At 36.2% G+C, this 25,217-nt stretch overlaps 1 long non-coding RNA gene and 1 pseudogene across 2 annotated transcripts in view; one reads left to right on the top strand and one right to left on the bottom strand.

Moving 5' to 3' along the window:
• Positions 1–25,217, bottom strand: part of LOC306660608 — a 601,149-nt gene that overhangs the window by 292,256 nt on the left and 283,676 nt on the right. The gene's annotated exons all lie outside the window — the stretch shown is intronic.
• LOC306660253 (ubiquitin-protein ligase E3A-like) lies at positions 1,404–4,229 on the top strand (annotated as a pseudogene). The gene is made up of 2 exons (XR_013766636.1): positions 1,404–1,507; positions 1,655–4,229. The product of XR_013766636.1 is annotated as a ubiquitin-protein ligase E3A-like (transcript).

Genomic DNA, 25,217 nt, shown 5'->3' with positions numbered 1-25,217 from the left:
AGCCTGCTCAACAAATGGTGCTGGGAGAACTGGAAGTCCATATGCAATAAAATGAAATTAAACCTCTATCTCTCATCCTGTACAAAACTCCTGTACAACTGAAAATGGATCAAGGACCTAGGAATTAGACCAGAGACCCTGCAACAAATAGAAGAAAAATAGGCCCGAATCATCATGTTTGCTTAGGACCAGACTTCCTTAACAAGGCTCCAAAGTACAAGAAATCAAAGCAAGAAGCACTACATGGAATGGATTCAAACTAAAAAGCTTTTTCTCGGCAAAGGATACAATCAATAATGCGGAAAGAGCCTACAGAGTGGGAGAAACTCTTTTCCACATGCACTTCAGATAGAGCACTAATCTCCAAAATTTATAAAGAACTTACAAAACTTTATATGCAAAATAGAAAGAACCCAATCAATAAATGGGCCAAGGAACTGGACACTTTACAGAAAATGATATACAGGTGATGGACAAATATATGAAAAAGTGTCAATATCTCTAGTAATTAGAGAAATGCAAATTAAAACAACCCTAAGATTTCATCTTACTCTAATTAGAATGGCTATTATCAAGAACACAAGCAATAATAGGTGTTGGCATGGTTGTGGGGGAAAAGGGCACACTTTTACAGTGCTGGTGGTTTTGAAAATTGGGGCAACCACTCTAGAAAGCAGTATGGAGATTCCTCAGAAAACTTAGAAAGGACCTACTTTTGACCCAGTTATCCTACTCCACAGTTTATACCTCAAAGACTTAAAATTAGCATACTACAGTAAAATAACCACATCAATGTTTATAGAAGCTCAATTCACAATAGCTAGATTATGGAACCAACCTAGATGCCCTTCAACAGATGAATGGATAAAGAAACTGATGTATATACACAATGGAATATTATTCAGCCATAAAGAAGAATAAAATTGAGTCCTCCCGTCTTGTGCCCCGGTCGCGAGATCCGTCTTTCTCCCAAGATGGTGGCGCTGGGTTCGGGGTGACTACAGGAGAGACAGGGCCTTTTACCCATCGCCAGGATCCCGAGGCACCACACTTGGCTCGCTCGCACACCCTGCCGCCTCGTAGTTATCTGCCGGCCCGGGCGCCCGCCATCCGCCTCCGACTGACGCTTCACCTCTGCGGACCCCGATCGATCGCAGGCGGCGGCGCCTCCCTCAGCTTCTCGCAGAAGCTCGCGCCCTGTAGCCCCTAGCAGGAGGGCCCCGCAGCCCCCCAGTGTAGACAGCGGCGGCTAGCTACGAGTGCTGGGTTTTCGGCGGCCGAGGCGCCCCGTTTCCCGGCCTCGGTTTCCGGGGAAGGAAGCGCGGGTCCCGCATGAGCCCCGCGGTGGCGGCAGCGAAAGAGAACGAGGCGGTGGCGGGCGGGGGCGGTGGGCGAGGGCGACGATGACCAGTGAAGCGGCCGCAGCTGCGGGGGCCGCAGCCCAGGCGCGGGGCAACGACAGATCACCAGGAGAACCTCAGTCTGACGACATTGAAGCTAGCCGAAGGTGTATTACTATAAATGGAGCAAGGGTAAATGTATCAAGTGATTTATGGCCTATTAAAGCAAGATTGTTTAAATAAATCCTCAGTTTACTCTAAATGTTGGAATGCCCCAGACCAGTCCTAAGGCCATCTTTATCCTTTCTCCCCAGGAACCGAGCAGCTGCAAAGCATCTAATAGAGCACTACTACCACCAGTTAACTGAGGGCTGTGGAAATGAGGCCTGCACGAATGAGTTTTGTGCTTCCTGTCCAACTTTTCTCCGTAAGGATAACAATGCAGCAGCTATTAAAGCCCTCGAGCTTTATAAGATGAATGCAAAACTCTGTGATCCTCATCCCTCCAAGAAAGGAGCAAGCTCAGCTTACCTTGAGAACTGGAAAGGGGCCCCTAACAACTCTGAGATAAAAATGAACAAGAAGGAAGGAAAAGGAGCAAGAATTGATTTTAAAGATGTGACTTATCTAACCGAAGAAATAGTGTATGAAATTCTTGAATTATGTAGAGAGAGAGAGGATTATTCCCCTTTAATTCGTGTCATTGGAAGAGTTTTCTCTAGTGCTGAGGCATACTGGTGCAGAGCTTTCGAAAAATCAAACAACACACTAAGGAAGAACTGAAATCTCTTCAAGGAAAGGATGAAGATAAGGATGAAGATGAAAAAGAAAAAGCTGCATGCTCTGCTGCTGCTATGGAAGAAGATTTAGAAGCATCTTCCTTAAGGACAGGCGATAGCTCACAGGGAGACAATAATTTACAAAAATTAGGCCCAGATGATGTGTCTGTGGATATTGATGCTATTAGAAGGGCCTATACCAGATTGCTCTCTAATGAAAAAATAGAAACTGCCTTTCTCAATGCACTTGTATATTTGTCACCTAACGTAGAATGTGACTTGACGTATTCTTATACTCCCGAGATCCTAATTATCTGAATTTCTTCATTATTGTAATGGAGAATAGAAATCTCCACAGTCCTGAATATCTGGAAATGGCCTTGCCATTATTTTGCAAAGCAATGAGCAAGCTACCCCTTGCAGCCCAAGGGAAACTGATTAGACTGTGGTCTAAATATAGTGCAGATCAGATTCGGAGAATGATGGAAACATTTCAGCAACTTATTACTTACAAAGTCATAAACAATGAATTTAACAGTCAAAATCTAGTGAATGATGATGATGCCATTGTTGCTGCTTCAAAGTGCTTGAAAATGGTTTACTATGCAAATGTAGTGGGGGGGAAGTGGACACAAATCATAATGAGGAAGATGATGAAGAGCCCATCGCTGAGTCCAGTGAATTGACACTTCAGGAGCTTTTGGGAGAGGAAAGAAGAAATAAGAAAGGTCCTCGAGTGGACCCACTGGAAACTCAACTTGGTGTTAAAACTCTGGATTGTCGAAAACCGCTTATCTCTTTTGAAGAGTTCATTAATGAACCACTGAATGATGTTCTGGAAATGGATAAAGATTATACCTTTTTCAAAGTAGAAACAGAAAACATTACATGTCCCTTTATATTGAATGCTGTCACAAAGAATTTGGGATTATATTATGACAATAGAATCCGCATGTACAGTGAACGAAGAATCACTGTTCTCTACAGCCTAGTTCAAGGGCAGCAGTTGAATCCATATTTGAGACTGAAAGTCAGATGCGACCATATCATAGATGATGCACTTGTTCGGCTAGAGATGATTGCTATAGAAAATCCCGCAGACTTGAAGAAACAATTGTATGTGGAATTTGAAGGAGAACAACGAGTTGATGAGGGTGGTGTTTCCAAAGAATTTTTTCAGCTGGTTGTGGAGGAGATCTTCAATCCAGATATTGGTATGTTCACATATGATGAATCTACAAAATTCTTTTGGTTTAATCCGTCCTCTTGAAACTGAGGGTCAGTTTACTCTGATTGGCATAGTCCTGGGTCTGGCTATTTACAATAACTGTATACTGGATGTGCATTTTCCCATGGTTGTCTACAGGAAGCTGAGGGGGAAAAAAGGAACTTTTCGTGACTTGGGAGACTCTCACCCAGTTCTATATCAGAGTTTAAAAGACTTACTAAAATATGAAGGGAATGTGGAAGATGATATGATGATCACTTTCCAGATATCACAGACAGATCTTTTTGGTAACCCAGTGATGTAAGATCTAAAGGAAAATGGTGATGAAATTCCAATTACAAATGAAAACAGGAAGGAATTTGTCAATCTCTATTCTGACTACATTCTCAACAAATCAGTAGAAAAACAGTTCAAGGCTTTTCGAAGAGGTTTTCATATGGTGACCAATGAATCTCCCTTAAAGTACTTATTCAGACCAGAAGAAATTGAATTGCGCATATGTGGAAGCCGGAATCTAGACTTCCAAGCACTAGAAGAAACTACAGAATACGATGGTGGCTATACCCGGGACTCTGTTCTGATTAGGTGAGGTACTCAATTCTTAAGAAGATTTCATACACCAAATGAGGAGTTCTGGGAAATTGTTCATTCATTTACAGATGAACAGAAAAGACTCTTCTTGCAGTTTACAACGGGCACAGACAGAGCACCTGTGGGAGGACTAGGAAAATTAAAGATGATTATAGCCAAAAATGGCCCAGACACAGAAAGGTTACCTACTTGCTTTATTGTCCTTTTACTTCCGGAATATTCAAGCAAAAAAAAACTTAAAGAGAGATTGTTGAAGGCCATCACGTATGCAAAGGATTTGGCATGCTGTAAAACAAAATGAAAACAAAAACAAAAACAAAAAAAAAGGAAGAAAAAAACTGAAAAAAATTTTAATAAATATAACGAGGGATTAAAAAAAAGAATAAAATTATGGCATTTGCCACAAAATAGATGGAGTTGGAGAATATCGTGATAAGTGAAATAAGCCAATCTCAAAAAAACAGAAGCCAAATGTTTTTTTTTTTGATATGTGAATGCTAATTTACAATAGTGGGGGATAGGGAAGAATAGAGTTACTGTAGATTATGTAGGGGGTGAGTAAAGGAAGGGGATGGGGTATGGAGATGGGAAGGATATTAGAATGCATCAGACATTACTAACCTATATACATGTATAACTGTACAACCAGTGGGATTCTACATCATGTATAGCCAGAAAAATGAGGAATCATACTCCATTATTATGATGTATCAAACTACAAATGCTTTTTACTGTCATGTATAATGAATTTAACAAGTTAAAAAATTTTTAAAAAATCAAAATGGCAGAGAATACAAATCACATCTCAATTATTACCTTAAACATTAATGGCCTATACTCATCAACCAAACTACATAGACTGGCAGACTGGATTAAAAAAGAAGACCAAACAATATGCTGTTTCCAAGAGACATGCCTCATAAGCAAAGACATCCCTAGACAGAAGGTAAAAGAATGGGTAAAAACATATCATTCAAATGGGTCTCACAAACAAGCAGGAATTTCTGTCCTCATATTGGATAAACTGAACTTCAAGCCAAATTTAATCAAAAAGGACAAAGAAGGACATCTAGTACGGTTTAAGGTTACCATACATTATTAAGACATAACAATTGTAAATATTTATGCCCCAAACAATGGTGGGTCTATGTATATCCATAGAACTGTTCTCAATTTCAGAAATCGAATAGACCACAACACAACAATACTTGGTGACTTTAACACACCTCTCTCACTACTGGATAGATCCTACAAACAGAAACTAAACAAAGAATCTATAGAACTAAAAAATACAATTAATAATTTAGACTTATCAAACATATATTGAATATTTTATCCTACAATGACTGAACACACTTTCTTCTCAGTAGCACATATATCCTTCTTTAAAATAGACCTATCTTAGGCCACAAAACAACTCAGAGCAAATATAAAAAATACAGATAGTACCATGCATCTTATCAGATCATAATGGAATAAAATTCTAAAATGAAGTAGCTTCTATTTTTCATTTTTTCAACATCTGGGGACTAAATAATATGTTATTGAATCAAAAATGAATATCAGAAGAAATCAGAAATTAAAAATACTTAGAGGTAAATGAGAAAAGTGATAACACTTATCAAAATCTCAGGGACTCATTGAAGGCACTGTTAAGAGGAAAATTATTGTATTGAGCTCATTTGCTAAAAGAATAGAAAGACAGCAAGTAAATAACCTAAAATTACATCTCAAAGCCCTAGAAAAAGAATAAATCAACACTAAAACAGAAAACAGGAAATAATTAAATCCATATGTAACAAAATGAAATTACACCTCTCTCACCCTGCACAAAAGTCAAGTGGATCAAGGACCTAGGGATTAGACCAGAGACTCTGTGCCTATTAGAGGAAAAAATAGGACCAACTCTCCATATTGGCTTAGGGACTGAATTCCTCGAGACCTAAAGCACAAAAAGTAAAATGAAGAATCAAAAAATGGGGTGGTGTCAAATAGGATAGGGAAGAATAGAGTTGCTTTATATTAGGTAGAGGGGAGTGAAGGGAGGGAAAGGGGTATGGGGGTAGGAATGATAGCAGAGTGAAACATACATTATTTAATTATGTACATATGTGACCACATGACCAATTTGATCCTACAATACATATAATCTGAAAAATGAGAGATTACACTCCATTTATGTATGAGCTATCAAAGTGTATGAATGTGTTCTATCATGTACAATTAATTAGAACAAATTCTAGAAAATTAAAAAACTAAAAAAGATTCTTCATAGCAAAGGAAACTATTAAGAACATGAAGAAAAAGCCTACAGAAAGGGAGAAAATGTTTGCCACCTACACCTCAAATAGAGCATTAATCTCCAGGATATATAGAGAACTCAAAAAACAACACCAAAACACAAATATCCCAATCAATAAATGGGCAAAGGAACTATGTTCCTTCACAGAAGAAGAAATACAATTAAGTGAATAAGTATGCTTTTAAAATGCTCAACATCACTAGCAAATAAAGAAATGCAAATTAAGACTACACTGAGATTTCATCTCCAGTCAGAATGGCAATTATCAAGAATACAAGTAACAATAAACGTTGGCAAGAATATAGGGGAAAAGGTACATTGCTGGTTACACTGTGCACATTGATGAAACCAATCTGGAGAGCAGTATGGAGATTCCTCAGAAAACTTGGAATGAAACCACCATTTGACCCAGCTATCCCACTCTTTGCATATGCCTTAAAGATTAAAATCAGTATACTATAGTAGTGATACAGTCAAAACAATGTTTATAGAAGCTCAATTCATAATACTTAAGCTATGGAACCAAACTAGGTGTCCTTCAACAAGTAAATGGATAAAGATATGAGGTACATATACACAATAGAATATTACACAGCCCATTATTAGAATGAAATTATGGCATTTGCCAGTGAATGGATGGAACTGGAGAGTACCATCCATTAAGCTAATTCCGACAAACCAAAGGCCAAATGTTTTCTCTCATATGAGTATGCTTACTTATAACAGGCGGGTGCAAGGGGAAGGGAGGAGTAGAGGTTCACTGGATTGGACAGTGGTGGGAGTGGTGGGATGGGAGGGGGAATGTGAATGGGAAAGACAGTAGAATGAATTGGGCATAACTTTCCTATGTTCATGCATGAATATACTACCAGTGTAACTGCACATCATGTATAACCACAAAAATGGGAAGTTATACTCTATGTATGATATGCCAAAATATATTCTATTATTATGTATAACTAAAAAGAGCAAAAATAAAATTTAAAAAATGTCATTCCTAGAGTAAAAAAAATTGAAATATGAATTTTGTGCAAACACTAGTCCATTGCAGATGCTTACAGCTACAATGCTATAATTATAGATGAAGGGTAGAATAATTTCCTTGACCAACTAACAGTCTTCAACACATGATTTTTTAAGTAAAGAATGATGTGACAGTAATGATTGCCTTAATTTCACATATGTAGCTGTTGTCTACTTAAACAACCCTATTTATAATGGCTTCAAAAAAATGTACATTATAATACATATAATATATATGTAAACATATATAAACAGTTTGTGAGCATCAGAAATCGGTCTGGGTGGTTCTCCATCAAAGATTGTTTGGAGGTTCCATTCAAGCTCTTGGCTAGAACTATACCATTTCTAAAATTGTTACTGAAGTAACATCTGCTTCCAAGATGGCCATTCCCAGAGCTATGATTCTTCACTGGTTATTTACTAGAAGTCTCAGTACATCCCACCATAGGCCTCTCAATAGAATTTCCTTAGTATCCTCAAAATATGGCAGCTATTTTCTTCAGTGTGAGTGTTTGGGACAATGGAGAAGAGGTGGGAGGAAAGCTGAAGTACAGAAAAAGAAGGGATGGGGAAACAAAGGACTCAAGACCAAACACAAACTCTTTTATAATCTAATCTCAGAAATGCCTCCATTTCTTCCATGTGTTTTTGGCCTTGCAGTGTATAAGGGGAGATTTAGAAAAACAGGAGAAGGCATGACCTGGGACCCTCTTTAAGGTTGGCTACTGCATCTAACAATGTTACAGTTTAGAATACAAGATTCATGAAATATTTTTAAATGCAAGATATTCATGATATTATTAATATTACCTTGAATAAAACAAGATTGGTATTTAGATAACTTAAAAATATGAACAAGAAATCAGACTATTGGGTCTATTAACCCATAGGTAGGACAAACTTCAACAGAATCCTTTGCTAACATTAAAATATTTCTTTTATAATGCTTTATACCCTGAGTTTTTTTTTAATGATACTCCATTACTTTATCAAATGCTGAATCTCAATTTCTTCAAATTTCTTAATGAAAGCAACTAAGATCTGATAAATTTTCTAAGTTATTAGTGGATTCCCTTTATTTAAAAACTGCTTTCTTTGCTGGGTGTGGTGGCATACACCTCCCAGTGACTCAGGAGGCTGAGGCAGGAGGATCATGAGTTTCAAAGCCAGCCTCAGCAACTTGGCAAGGCGCTAAGCCATTCAGTGAGACCCTGTCTCTAAATAAAATTCACTCAAAAGCTGGGGATATGGCCCAGTGGTTAAATGGTCCTGGGTTCAACTCCCATAATTCCCATTACCAAAAAAAAAAAAAAGTTCTTTCAAAGGGAATATTTTTAAAGTAGTTCTTTTAAGTCTTTAATAAAAACTCCAAGTAACTTACAGATGAAGTTATTTTATAGAGTTTATTTTATAATTTAATTTTATTTCAGCAGTGGAAGGATCTTTTGGCACCAATCATATCATGCCTTCTGCCTAATTTCACCTTTGTCAGATTAGAGGGGCACCACAGCACATGAATTTTACTTTTATTCATCCAGACACAGGAAGTAGTATTGTTTAATGTAACATAATTGTAAACTGTCCCTTAACATGACTTTTAGAACTGAATCCCTAACCATGGGTATAGTTTTGGCCACTGAACTTCTATTTCATCAATGTTGAAATAAAGAAAGAGAGGAATTAAATTTATGTGAATAAATTCAATGCAGAATGTCAATAGACCAAATCCCACCAAAATTATTTCTCTGTGCAAGATTGTGCAAAACCCTTGCACTCTCCACACCTCAGCATCATCACCTGTAAAGTAAGGATTCATCTTTAACCATTTCTTAACCAATGAGGACCCATCAGGGACTAATAAAACTGAACATGTTACGTTCTTCATGATTAACAGTAAACTGGGAGTGACTGAGGCCCAGAAGAGTGAGGTCACCTATTATCCTGGGTAAGAGTTTGTTAGAAAGCATTGCTTAATTCCTTTTTTCTTGACATTTCAGGAACCTGTCTACATTGTTCTTCAGTCTATCCAACTTTCAAATTTACATCAGTAATAGTAAATGCATTATAAGCCAGCGGTATACTTGGAGTTCAAGGTACAAAGATAAAGTTTCTTCCCTATCCCAGCAACATGCAAGTGAAGGATGGCAATATGAAGCAAAAGAGCAATAATGGAGCCTTGTACCAAGTGCTGCTGCAGCACAAAGCAAAAAGACTTATTCTATGTGCAGTGAGAAAAACGCTCTAAGACTCAGTCACAAATGACCTGAGGTTCACAAATGGGCAGCAAGCAATTTGCAAATTAAAAGGAAGAAGAGTCAAAAACAGGGCAGTGTGTGCATGAAATTAGTAGAACCCAATGTACTCTCCTGTTGAGAGGAAGAAGTAGTACAAGTTACTGACTGGCAGCTCTTTTTAATCAATTCCTGTAAAAATAAGGAAGCAAAGGAGAACTTGATCAACTATGGAAAAAATAATTAGTCTGATGGCTCCCCTATTTCTACACTAACTGCCTGTCTCCAATTCTGGCTTCAATGAGAGGGTCAGAGTGGGTTTGAAACAGCAAGATAATTTATTCTCTTCAAAATCAATACAATTTTCTTGAATACTGTTTTGTATTTCTTACATGCAGAGAATTGAGCTATATCTATTGTCCAAAAGTAAGTTTTCACCTATGTACAATTATGGTGAGCAAGAATTCATCCAACAACTATTTAATTCACATACCATGAAATTCTCTAGATGAAAATAGTATAGAAAATGAGACAAATATGCTTTCTGAGAACTTACATTGTATGTCATTTTTAAAAAAATATATTTTGATTATTAGATACCAGCATATGTTACAAGAAAGTTATTTTTGTTACCTCCATCTGTGAATTTAAATTTGACCTCCTTAATTACAAGATGCATTTAATGAAACCTGCTTAAAACATAATTCTATCTATATAAAATGCATACTATGGAGTACTAGACAAGTGTAAGATAAAATTGATAATATAAATATTCTGACTTTTCAATTTTTCAGAATTTCTTATCTCAAAACATCATGGAATACATAAAGTATATCTGGTATTTAAGTATCCCTTAAATTCAGAAAACTAATTTAAAAAATGCAGAACTGTGAGGTACAATCTCATTCAGTTGTCAAACTTAGAACAGTAGGTTTAGGATTATTAATATGATAATTTTAGTAGAATATCCCACAGGTCAATCTTGAGTCTTATGGCCATAATAGAAAACAAAAAGATTTAAGAAAAAATAGGAAAAAGTTATTATCCTTGGAAACCTGTTAAATATGGTGACTAGAGGGTGACAAAGAAAATTTTATGATGGCTGTGAACCACAGAGTTAATTCTAGCACCTCTGACATTGTAGAAAATAACAGGAAACAATAGGTTTAGGGTTCATCAGAATAGTTTCAGCTTTACCTATAGAAGTATTAGATGCTATATTTGTTATTCCTACAAAACAAATTATTCCAAATATTTGCACATTAAAACAAATACTTATTAAGTCAAACTTTTAATGAGGAACAGGACTCCAGGATGGCTTAGGATAGTGGGCTCAGAGTGTCTAACATAATTGCAGTGAAGCTGTGGGCCAGGTTTGCTTTCCCATTAAGTAGATCAGTACCAACCTCACTCACACAGCTATTTGCAAGAGGCTTCATTTCCTTATCATGGTCTTTCAATCAGACTGTTCATCATATAGCTTCTTCTAGATCGAGTGATCAGAGAAAGAGGGGAGCAGTAACTCAAGAGAAGACCTATTATTAAATTAACTGCTATCGAGAAATGACTTGACTTTTGCCATATTATATTGATCCACAAACAGCAATCAAGATACAACTTAGGAGAGTAGTTCACAAGCATGAATATATCAGGAAATAGGAATCATCTTTAAAGCTGACTATGAAATGCTATTAAAAATATACAGAATACTGATAAATGAATAGCTGTGCTACTGAGGTCAGGGCTAGAGATGGAGATTTGGATAGTTTCAGTTTGAGTGGCAGTTGAATATTGAGAAGAGGTGTCTGCTGTCAGAGTTGTCATAGAAAAAGACCCAAATCAGAGTGCACACAAGTCCCATGAGTGGCTAGGAGAGTAGGGATGAAAGGCAGCACATACTTTCCAATATTTTTTTATTTGTTCTAATTTGTTATACATGAAAGAATGCATTTTGACACATCATGCATATCTGGAGTATAACTTCTCATTCTTCTGGTTGTAAATGTTGTAGAATCACACCAGTGGTGTAATCACATCTATACCTAGGGTAATAATGTCTAATTCATTCTACTATCCTTATCTCCATACACCCTTCCCTCCCTTCATGCTCCTCTGTCAAATCCAAAATACCTCTGTTTTTCCCTAGTCTCCTCCACCCTTATTATAAATTGGCACCCATATATCAAAGAAAATATTCAGTCTTTGGTTTTTTGGGAATGGCTTATTTTGCTTGATGTGATATTCTCCAGGTCCATCTATTTACTTGCAAATGTCATAATTTCAATCTTCTTTGAGGCTGGGTAATAGTCTATTACATATAGATACCACATTCTCTTTATCCATTCATGATATTTTCATGTTATCCCATAATTCTTGGAAGTTCTGTTCATGGTTTCTTATCATCTTTTCTGCTCAACTTTATTTTCAAGATTATATATTTTGTCTTCATTGCCTGATGTTCTGTCTTCCAAGTAGCCTAATCTGTTGGTGATACTTTCCATTGTATTTTTAATCTGATTGGTTGGTTTCTTTATTTTAAGGATTTCTGCTTGATGTCTTTTTATACTCTTTCTATGGACATGATCTTTCACCTCCTGAAATTTATCTCTGAATTCACTTCTTACATCATCTTTTATGTTGTGGATCAGTTTAGTGATGTACATTCTGAACTGCTTCCCTGCTATTTCTTCTGTGTTGTCAATGGTTTGTATTACTGGATCATCTTCTTGTGTTTTGAGTGCTTTGTTTCCTTGATTTTCAGGTTGTTTGTGTGTCTTCCCATTTAGCAGTGTGGATCTGAGGTATTACAGTTTCTATCCTGTAGACATGATGTCTCTGCATTTTTCTAATACCTCACCTTTAAGAGGGAGATAAATTATTAATAGCACACAATGCAAACAATATACAGCCTTAAACCAAATAATTCCTTATGAGATATTTACAGTTTCATCATGATAATCAGAAATTATGTTTAATTATTATCTGCAATATAAACATAGGTTTGAAAAAGGGTTTAAAATTTCTAATGGTGGAGAAAGAGAGAACAGGAGTGGTGTAGGATGTGATGTGATGTTTATGAGGAAGGAGGAGAGAAGATACAATATAAGATCATAGGAAGAGTGAAATCAAAATCATTAGAAGTTGGCTGTTAGGAGGAGAAAAGAGAGAAAGAATCCAGGAAAACAGATATATGAGAGGAAAGTATATTTTATATATATATATATATATATAAAATATATATATACTTTATTTTTTACTATATAAAATACAATAAATGTATAAAATATAAAATATATTATATATTTTATAGATAAAATATAAATATAAAAATATATATAAATGTATATATAGTAAAAAATAAAATAAAAATATTTTAAAAAGTAAAAACAAAAGAATACAAAATACTGAAATATACTATTCAGACATCCCTATAATCAATAACCTGATATATGAAAAGTATTTGGTTTCAAAATGGTGGGGATGTGAGGGGGGAAAGAAATGAAAAAAAAATCTCAAAGGAAAGTTGAACAATTGTTTCCTTTGGAGTTCCAAAACTACTGTTTCCCTTCTCTGCCAATAGGTGGGGGTTGTCTGGATCTTCCTGTTAGCTCCACTCTCAGAATGGTGAGTGTTACTAGGCAGGAAGAAATAGTCCTAAAGGTAGAACTCCTGGAGGCAGGGTATAGCAATTGCTGGTCAAAGTTGGAAGACTGTACTCTAGGAATCTCCTTTGGGTTGCACTCATGTGATGTAGGAGCCTGATCTTAACTCCTATGGCACCTGTGGACCCCACAATTCCTGGTCTCTAATTTAGTCTCCAAACTCAATCTCTCTTGCTCCTGACCTTTTGACTTCCTGACCAGGCACCTCTCTCCTGGGTAGTCCTGAAGGCTGAGTGCTGGGACCTATGCATTCGTCATGGAGAACTGTTCTACATTGGGTGGGTCAGGACCAGGCACTGAGAGCTGTGGATCAACCACATGACCGTGAGTGCTGGTCCAGATTCTTGGCAAGGGAGGGGTTGGGAAAAGGGGATTGGGGAACCAGAGGTCCCTGTTGATTGAGAATTCTGGCAAGACCAGGCGATCAGTTTATACTGGACTGGGGAGGGAATCAGAGACCAGTTTGTCAAGTCTCAGTGGGTGCTGGCCTGAGTGGGCAGCAGGAACCCAGTGGGTACCTGACCAGTTGGCAGTGTGAACTGAGTGTAAGATGCTCTCACACTCTTATAACCTCTGACCTGCTGAAGCCAGTTCCATCCATCCCTGTACACTTCATGGCTCATGGACCTGAGGAGAGCCTGGTTCTCTCCAGCCTCTGCAGCAAGATGATGGCTAATAGCATACCTAGAAGGAAGACCTCAGTTGTAACCAAAACTGTAGGCATCTTGATGGACTTCCAGGCCCTGACTGGTGTCCCTTGATGAAAGCAGTCTTGTCCTAAGATGGTGGTGGCAGCAGCAAACCTGCTGGTACCTTGACATTGGATTTCCAGGCCGTGGTCAATATCCAAATATAGAGGCTCCTGTGTCTCAAGATGGCAATGGCGGCAGCTGAGGTGTCCCATGATGGAGGTGGCTATGTTCAGAGATGGGGCAGCAGTGGTAAATTCTGTGGCGACAGTGGGCAATGGAGATAGGAGATGGGGAGCCCACACCATGCTATGTGGTGGGCTACACCTTGCAGTGGGTGACTTTCTCATATCTTGAGTACAGTCATATAGGCACTTTGAAAGATCTTAAGGGACCACATTCTGCTGCCTATATCACTACATTTAGAGAATTACTGATGTATTCACTGATTTTTAATCCAACAAGTATTTATTGAGAACCCGCTGTATATAATACCAAAAACAGTGCACCCGAAAGACTTAATCTTTGTCATTATGAAAGTAGAAAACATACAAAACTCTTAATATCAAGAGAAGTAAGTACAGGTAGAGAAAGAGTAGATCCTTGAAGGCTATCAAGACAAATTTTCCAGAAAACCCACAGAAAGGTAAATTCTGTGAGGTCAAATGAGTAAAAAAGTTTATGAAGGAAAACAGTCAGACTCAAGATAAATCTGAGCAAAAAATAATGACTGAGAAATAACAGTAAATTAAGGGATAGTAATTAAACATAAAATCTAATCATTACAATCCATATTCTAAAAAGTCATGTTTTTAACATTCTCAACATTTAGACATTAAATACTTGAAACTTCTTTTCTTCATTAATTTTCCAAGGTTTATATAATTTTTGATCATGCCAAGCTTAGGTAAAATAATTAGCAAGAATCTAATTTCTGTGTCTACCTTTTATTCTTAATAAGTATATTGTTTTAAAATCTCATCCACTATTACATAATAAAAATTTTAATAATTTTGACATGCTATTAAAGAACCCAGATTTAAAGTCACTATAGACTATTTTCCTAAGAAATAATTATCTTAATTTAATCAAATTCATTTGGTTATTCATTATTTTATTTCATACTTCACAGTTCTTCAGAAAATCCTAAAGTATGTACTTCTGCTACATCTGAGGATCACCTCAGTACATTTTCTGGCTCAAGCCTCTGTGGGATCTTACTTGAGTTATTACAAAAGTTTCTAACCTTCTGCTCTAGATCCCTCCCACTCTGAAATCAATACTGAGTATGTCTAGATCCACAACCAGATAGCCTAGTGAAATGCAAGTAAGGTCATGGTACTTCACTTCCCTCCATCTACTCCCTCTCTTAGGAATAAATTTAATTTGAATTTTTCTTACTTGTGTTTTGGATTATCTTCATAGGAACAGTACATTTTAACTCCAGAGGAAAAATATCCTTTTCCCTAGTGTACAGACAGCACACCAATTCATCCTTGTAGAAAAGTAAATTATATTTTATTTCCAGCAGATATGGAGATTGAAGGTTCTGATTTATGCAAATGAGCTACTTCAAATACATAAAACATAAGATATTGACCTCAATTCATCACCCGTTTGTTTTTAACATAACAGAACTGAAGCAGTAATGAGAGGAAGATTTATTTCATGGGGCACATTCAACAAAAGAAGTAAAAATCAACAAATAAACGACTTAACACTACAGCTCAAAGCCCTAGAAAAAGAAGAGCAGAACAACACCAAAAGTAGTAGAAGACAGGAAATAGTTAAAATCAGAGTCAAAATCAATGAAATTGAAACAAAAGAAACAATCGGAAAAATTAACAAAATAAATAGTTGGTTCTTTGAAAAACTGAACAAAAGTGATAAACCCTTAGTCACACTAACAGAGAGAGGGAGAAAACTCAAATTACTGAAATTCAGAATGAACAAGGAAATATCACAACAGACACGAGTGAAATACAAAACATAATTAGAAGCTATTTTGAAAATCTATACTCCAACAAAACAGAAAACCTCGAAGACATCAACAAGTTTCTAGAGACATATGAATTACCTAAACTGAACGAGGAGGACATACACAACTTAAATAAATCAATTTCAAGCAGTAAAATAAATCAATTTCAAGCAGGTCATCAAAAGCCTACCAACAAAAAAAAGTCCGGGACCAGATGGGTTCTCAGTCAAGTTCTACAAAACCTTTAAAGAAGAGCTCATTCCAATACTTCTCAAAGTATTCCATGAAATAGAAGAGGAGGGAACCCTCCCAAACTCATCCTATGAAGCCAATATCACCCTGATACCTAAACCAGACAGAGACACATCAAGGAAAGAAAATTTTAGACCAATATCCTTAATGAACATCGACGCAAAAATTCTCAACAAAATTTTAGCAAATCGCATACAAAAATATATTAAAAAGATAGTGCACCACGATCAAGTGGGTTTTATCCCAGGGATGCAAGGTTGGTTCAACATCCGGAAATCAATAAACGTCATTCACCATATCAACAGACTAAAAGTTAAGAATCGCATGATTATTTCAATAGATGCAGAAAAAGCATTCAATTAAATACAGCATCCCTTCATGCTCAAAACACTAGAAAAAATTGGGGTAGTGGGAATATTCTTTAATATTGTAAAGGCCATCGACACTAAGCCCATGGCCAATATCATTCTAAATGGTGAAAAACTGAAAGCATTCTCCCTAAAAACTGCAACAAGGCAGGGTTGCCCTCTTTCACCACTTCTATTCAACATTGTTCTTGAGACTCTAGCCAGAGCAATTAGACAAACCAAAGAAATTAAAGGGATACGAATTGGAAAAGAAGAACTCAAACTATCCCTGTTCGCTGATGACATGATTATATATTTAGAGGAACCTGGAAATTCCACCAGAAAACTCTTAGAACTCATAAGTGAATTCAGTAAAGTAGCAGGTTACAAGATCAATGCTCATAAATCCAATGCATTTTTATACATAAGCGATGAATCTTCAAAAAGAGAAGTTAGGAAAACTACCTCATTCACAATAGCCTCAAAAAATAAAATACTTCGGAATCAATCTCACAAAAGAGGTGAAAGACCTCTACAATGAGAACTACAGAACACTAAAGAAAGAAATTAAAGAGAACCTTAGAAGATGGAAAGATCTCCCATGTTCTTGGATAGGCAGAATTAATATTGTCAAAATGGCCATACTACTTAAAGTGCTACACATATTCAATGCAATTCCAATTAAAATTCCAATGATGTACCTTACAGAAATAGAGCAAACAATTATGAAATTCATCTGGAAGAATAAGAATCCCAGAATACCTAAAGCAATCCTCAGTAGAGTGAATCAGAGATTATCGCAATACCAGATCTTCAACTCTACTACAAAGCAATAGTAACTAAAACGTATTGGTACCAAAATAGACAGGTAGATCAATGGGACAGAATAGAGGACATGGACACAAACCCAAATAAATACAGTTTTCTCATACTAGACAAAAGTGCCAAAAATATGCAATGGAGAAATATAGCCTCTTCAACAAATGGTGCTGGGAAAACTGGAAAACCATATGCAACAGAATGAAATTAAACCCCTATCTCTCACCCTGCACAAAACTCAACTCAAAATGGATCAAGGACCTCAGAATCAGAACAGAGACCCTGCATCTTACAGAAGAGAAAGTAGGTCCAAATCTTCAACTTCTTGGCTTAGGATCAGACTTCCTTAACAGGACTCCCATAGCACAAGAAATAAAAGCATGAATCAACAACTGGGATAGATTCAAACTAAAAAGCTTTTCTCAGCAAAGGAAACTATCAGTAATGTGAAGAGAGAGCCTACAGAGTGGGAGAATATCTTTGCCACTCATACTTCAGATAGAGCGCTAATTTCCAGAATCTATAAAGAACTCAAAAAACTCTACACCAAGAATACAAATAATCCAATCAACAAATGGGCTAAGGAAATGAACAGACACTTCACAGAAGAAGATGTACAAGCAATCAACAGATATATGAAAAAATGTTCAACACCTCTATTAATAAGAGAAATGCAAATCAAATCTACCCTAAGATTTCATCTCACCCCAATTAGAATGCGATTTTCAAGAACACCAGCAACAATAGATTTTGGCGAGGATGTGGGGAAAAAGGTACACTCATACATCACTGGTGGGGTTGCAAATTAGTGCAGCCACTCTGGAAAGCAGTATGGAGATTCCTCAGAAAGCTTGGAATGGAACTTCCATTTGACCCAGCTATCCCACTCCTTGGCCTATACCTAAAGGACTGAAAATCAGCATACTACAGAGATACAGCCACATCAATGTTCATAGCTGCTCAATTCACCATAGCCAGATTGTGGAACCAACCTAGATGCCCTTCAGTTGATGAATGGATAAAGAAACTGTGGCATATATATACAATGGAATATTACTCTGCCATGAAGAATGATAAAATTATGGCATTTGCAGGCAAATGGTTGAAATTGGAGAATATCATGCTAAGTGAGATAAGCCAAACTCAGAAAACTAAAGGACGAATGATCTCGCTGATAAGCGGATGAGGACATATAATGGGGGATAGGAGGGGTTAGTGTTAGGGTTAGGGTTAGGTTTAGGGATATGGATAAGGAGGGTGGTTCGAATGGAGGAAGGAAGGACTGTATAGAGGGAAAAGATGGGTGGGAAGGGTGGGGGGAAGGGAAAAATAACAGAATGAATCAAACAACATTACCCTATGTAAATTTATGATTACACAAATGGTATGCCTTGACTCCATGTACAATAGAGAAACATGTATCCCACTTGTTTAAATAATAAAAAAATAATAATAAAAACATAGAACTGTTATAATTCTCTTAATTCCTTTTACAACTCCTTTTTCTTTCCTGTCATTAGTCATATTTTATTTTATTTTATTTTATTATTTTTTTTTGGTGATGGCAGATTCCTTTCCTCTAGGCTCAATACTTAAAATAAGTAGCTATTTTTCAAACCTCTTACTTCTTTGTTTCCAGGATTAAATTCTGCTAATGTATCAGAGGCAACAGAAATTTTTATGGCTAGTACACAAATAAAAATGGTTTTCATCTTCCCAAATTAAAAAGAAAATGATAATTTTATTACATTTCCCCATTAAGAATAATGGCAAAATTTTAAGTATCCTATTGTCAGTATGAACAACTTATATTCTTATATTTTTAAGCTAGATTTGGTGAAGCTCTCCTGGTATTGATATTTGCCTAAAATTATGCTATTGGAAATGGCAACTCTAGTTTTACTATAATAAATACAAGAGTTTACTCTTAGGTAAATTCACTTATCAGATATTTTCTAGTTTGACATCTGCATATATTAGTCTGAAAGATTTATTAATGTGTCCTAAGTCACGCAGGAATGCTAGGATCATATCCCCCACTGGATGTGATTCATTCTCTTCCTCACTCCAGTTTTTATTTCTAAAATATACATTCTACCTCTTCTTTCCTCTAAATTTATACTAATTTATTTGTCCAGTTACTCTACAAGATATTCATGAAAGTTATATCATAAATTTCCCTCTCTTTCTCCACCGCCCCTTTTCCCTCCCTCCCAGCCCTCCCTCCCAGCCTGCCCTCCTTCCTTCCTTTCTTCCTTCCTCTCTTCCTTCCTAACCTCATCTCTTTCCACATGCAATACATTTTTATTTAAATTTCACTTGTGTATTATGGGTCTTCTGGGGGTCCGAAAAGATTCCTAGTCTTCTAAAATAGTTCCTCAGAATTATTTCCATCAAGTTGTCATTCAATCTGCATCTCAAGGTGTCACTGGACTCCATTTTTAGAGCCTTGCAGCTATTCCAACTCAGTCTATTTCTCTATGGCCTACATCAGAGTTTACTCCCATCTCGCCCAGCAAAAGAGCACATTGAAGTTTGAGAGAAAAACAGTAATCTGCATTGGCTGGTATTTGCCTATGTATGAAGGACAAAATATTTTTTCATGTTTGAAAAAACAGTAAGGAATTGTATTTGACAATAGGGATACTTCCATCTTAAATCCTATTCATGCACTGTTTTATATCATGTTTTTCATAGGAAAATAAAAATTTCACAGGACAACCCCCCAACACTGACATTATTGTTTCATAATTTCATCTCACCCATTGAATGACTAAACCAGACTTATAAAGATCTTTCAGCAGTAAATATGTCCCCATTTTTCCTGATATTAGTTTCTGGTGATGCCTGCCCATGCTTCCTTAATATCTTTTAAAGATAGAAGGAATTGCCTGGGGCCTACAGTTCTTAGCTTTACCATGGGCAAAAACTAAAAATGTAGTACAAAGAGGTCCCCCACATACTCTTGATCTACTTTCCCTTTTTTGACCACCTAAAATAGAATATTTATTCCTTCTTAAATTATGTTTGTCTGCTTTCCATTATTGTAAAGAAATACCTGAGATAATCAACTACTAAAGAAAAAAGTTTTTTTTTTGGCTCAGTTTTAGAAGTTGCAGTCCATGAAACTGCTTTGGACCTGTGTTAAGGTTCAAAATGGCAGAAACATTTTAGTGAAAAGCCAGTCACATTATAGTAGGAAAGTAAAAGAGAAACAAAGAGACCAGAGTCCTACAACTCCCTTTGAGGGCTTAACTCAGTGATTGAAGACTTCTGTACTACGTCTCACCTCTTAAAGTTTCCATGACCTCCCAACAGTTCTAAACTGAAAGACTAAGCCTATAACACATGGGCTTTTAAGGGACATTTAAGATCGAAACTATAGAATAACCCTGATGAAATCATAACTAAGGTGACCATTTTTTTCACTAATTCATTTTCTGTTTCAAAATCTAATCCAGGATCTCACATGGGCTTAGCTGTCATGTCATTGTAGTCCCCCTCGCTTTTGAAACAATTCCTTAGTCATTCTTGACTCTCATGATATATTTCATGATTTTCTTTTATACTTTTCATGTCATTTCAAAAAGGCAGCAACAGTGTAGAATGACCTTCAATTTGAGATTGTCTACAGTTCTGTTAAGGTTAGTTTTGAGACAAGGCAGTAAAAGGACACAGAGTTGATGTGTCCTTAGTGCATTATTTCAGGGGTATGTGATATTCACATGTTTTTACTGGCAATTTAGAACACTTGACAAAAGTGAAGACTGTTGGATTTCTCCACTATAAACTTAAAATTTTTCTATAGTCAATTACTAAATATTTGGGAGAACATAGTTTCAGAGTATGCAAACATTTTGTCTACTGAAAATGTCATTCTTTAGCATTCATCAGGGGAGTTTTCCCAGAAATTTATTAGTGATGTATTAATAGAGATTTTCCATTTTCTGATTATTTATGTACTTATGAATTTGACTCTTGTAAGAGTGGTTGAATTTTTTATCTTTATTTCTCAAACATTTATTTGTTTAAATATGAATTCTAGGATATTTTTGTGCTTTAAGTACTTTTTCACTTTCTGGTCTTGCAAGGTGTCCCAGGATTGTCCTTATTTTCTCTTTCAAAGCCATTGAGTCAGTCATTTCATTAAGAAGCTTTTGATTGAATAATTCTTATATTGAATAATGGCCTTACAAGACATGTGTGCAGGATGTGCTCACTACTGGATAACAATGCTTCTAGCTCCACACAATGGATATAACCATTATGTACGTATATGTGTGTATGTACATACAGTTGGTTTATATATCATGTACATATACACATATATTGTGCATTAATATACACATGCGTATTGTGTTAATATATACACGTACACCTCTAGATTTTTTTGTGTCCATCTGTGTGTGTGTGTGTGTACAGGCGTCTCCCTCATACACAACAGATATTTCAAGTCCCCAAGGAGATGCCTGAAACAATATATATATGATATATTACATTTTTCTTATACTTTTATGATAAATCTTCATTTATAAAGTAGACACAGTAAGGGATTGATAGCAAAATAAAACAATTACCACATTATATATAACAATATGACAATATGACAACTTCAACATGCAATTTATTTTTATCCTTATTAAGTTGAGAACTTTTACAAGCTCACATAAGGTAAGCATTTTATGGTTTCTTGATGGCATATATAAATTGCCAGCATCACTACTCTTGTGCTTTGGGAATGTTATTTAGTAAAATAAAATTTACTTGAATTGGATTAAAGAAAGATTCATGACCCAGGTGAGATGAAGTGAAATGATGGAAGATTTTATGACCCACTCAGGGCAGCTTGCAAGTTAGAACTGATAAATTGTTCATATCTGGAGTGTTTCACCTAATATTTTCAGACCAAAATTGACCACAGGTAACAGAAACCTCAGAAGATGAAACCACAGATAAGGGAGACAATACTGTGTGTGTGTGTGTGTGTGTGTGTGTGTGTGTATATATATATATATATATACATACACACATATATATACATATATGTATATGTATGTATGGGTTTTTTTTTTTTTTTTTGTCTAAATTGGTTTATCTTTAGTCTAAAGCCACAGGACTTGTTCTAGCTTCCACTTTTTCTTTCATTGTAAATTCTCTAGCACCAAGGAACCTGGTTTTCTTTGTATTTATTTATGCAAGTCTACCATACAAATGACATGGTTTTGGAATTCCTAACCTATATCCCTGTGAGAAAAGAAATGGCCCAATTGAGGTGCAATGCTTTTGTTCAGTCTGTTTGTCTTTAGCTTTATGGTATCTTTCCTTGTTCATGTTTGCAGCTTAAATGTCAACCTCTGTGTCTGTGAGACCTGCTCCCAGGCCCATCCCTGTTAAAATCCACCACCAAGGATTCCTCTGCCTGAGTTTCCATGCAGATTAGAACACAATTCCATGAGGGCCCTGCAATTCTCGTGATGTAAAGAGAAGCAAGAAACAATCTCTGTCCTCCAGGAGTTCATTGCCTCAAAATGGTTGCTGCCTGTCTGTTCAAAATACTGGGTGATGCAATCACATGCTACCTTGATGTTAGAAAAAAATCAGCGGGTTTTATATCAGCAAGCAAAGGAATGAAGAGATATTCTATGTGAACAGGAAACAAACAAACAAAAAAAGAGTTCTGGAAAGATACGTGGAGCCTGAAGACACAGAACTGTTTAATGAACTGTTCAGTAGCCTTTGCGTTTGGCATTTGCACACACCCGGGTTTGGACTCCAGTGCTGCCATTTACTGCTAGATGTGGGAACTGAGGCCTCATGTGAGCATGTGAAGGAATTACAAGTGGAGGAGAGCACTGAGAAGACCACCTTGAGGCCACCAAAGTGCACAGTGGATCTAAGAAAACCAGATAAAGGTTAGTACTAGTAAAATCTATGATGTTCTGGTGGTTACATGGCAGATTAAGATGTTTCTGTCACACAGAAATGGAAATACAAATTTAAAAATAATCTCAGGTCTATACACAAGGACATTTATATTTAACACATTTGGTATTATCAAATTTGGATTTTATTTTTCTGCAAGTGGATAAAATCAGTTTTTAAAAATTCCCTATTCCAACCCATTCAACCTCTAACCCCAAATGGTTTTAGTCTCTGACTAGTTATGGCAGGTCAGCACATCAGTAATTTTTGCCTTTATGATGAAACCTTAAGTACCTTTTCCTTATAAATCAAAAATAAGATAATAATGGCCATTATTAATGCTGTAAAAAACTCAGACTAAGGCAAGAAATATTAAATGTAGAAAAGTAAGATATATGAATATTGGAAGATTTCTCCTTTTTCCCATGGACCTTTGTATCATTTTAAAACTCCTTCCTCTCCCCACGTTTCATCTTTTCCCCCCTCCTCTCTCTCCTTCCCCTTTTTCTCTTCTCACTTTTCCACTCCTCTGTGTATATGACTTCCATCTCCTCTGCTCTCTTCTTTTTCTCTTACCAGAAAGGTTTTCTATGTTCAGACACCCTCAAGAATATGAACTTCCATTCCAAGGCATTTACCAAGTTTTTCTAATTGTTTTTAATTCAGAGCTTCCTCTAAATGGAATTATCATGGACCAGTTTTATCTATTCCAATAATATTTATTGAGCACCAGCTCTATATCAATGCAGAACTAGCAATACTTGTTACCAGGAGGCCATAGAAGACATACTAATTGCTCAATATGGTGGGAAAGAGAAAGGCTAATCAAAGGATCAACTATGAATTTGGATCATTATTAAATCTGAGATTGGCACCATTGCAGTGGGACAGATGTCATCAGGGGATTCAAAGAAGTTTTCCCTCATCAGTGATTCTGAGCTGAAAAGTTACTACCAGGAAAAGTTTATTTAAAAAAAGGGTTATTAAAAACTTGCTTGAAGTAGAGGGGAAGCACATGCAAAGTCCCTGGTTTAAGAGGCACCATGAGAGACTTTAAAAATTAAAACACTTGGGTAAATAGGGTCTGAGAAAAGAGTGCCATGCTCATACAACATTTCGAGATCAAATTCCATGTTTCAACTTTATTGCCAGAGCAAGAGGAAACCACGTAAGAATCTAAATATGAACTTTCAAACTAACATTTTCTCATCTACAAAGCAGGATAGAAAAATAGATTGAAGAGAAATATAAATGGGTACATAGAGACCAAATGCCAGACTTTTTGCAGTTTTCCAGGTAAAGATATTATGGCACCTAATGATGATCGACATGAAGAGCAGTGGACAGATTTCAGCAATAATTCAAAAGGAAAACAGACAGGATTTAAATGTGCATTTTAAAATCTATGGTGGCTATTTTATCTAGTTGCAGAATCTAAAGAACACATTTATTTAGAACAGAATCCCTGAAAGGAAAAGTGACCTTTGGTTAAAGAAGAGGCCACTCCCAGGATAATGTTACATGCCTTGATTTTCCATGAATGTGCTGTTTATAGCCTGTTTTTTTTTTTTTTTAAACATAATGTAATCAAATGTTAGAATGCAAAAAGATATAAAAATAATACTAAATACCCAAACCTATGGCACAGATTAAGAGGTAAAATTTCGCAAAACAAATGAAACCATGCTAAGGCATGTAATACCAAAAATATCAATTTATGCTCCCAAAGAGAATCTTTTAGATTTGTTTTTGTTTTATAAATAAATATTTATGTCCAAGTCTCCTGAAATACTCATAAGAGTGTTTCTTTAAGTTTATGCCTTGGAGTAAACTGCTGGCCATAGTCTGCAGGCCTTCAGTGTTGCTACGTTGTCTCCCATTTGTGCCCTGGAAAGGTGGCACCAGCTTCTCTTCAGGGGTACGTGTGAGTACCCATTGCTTTACATCTTCTCCTACACCTGGCATTCACTCACTGAAAGGAAGAAAAAATTTCTATTCCAAATATCAATTTTATTTCCACGTGTGATTTAATTACTTCACATTTTCATGATTAC

This window comes from Sciurus vulgaris (assembly GCF_902686455.1).
Source record: "Sciurus vulgaris genome assembly, chromosome: 4".
Taxonomy (NCBI): Eukaryota; Metazoa; Chordata; class Mammalia; order Rodentia; family Sciuridae; genus Sciurus; species Sciurus vulgaris.
This window is presented reverse-complemented; position numbering and strand designations above follow the sequence as displayed.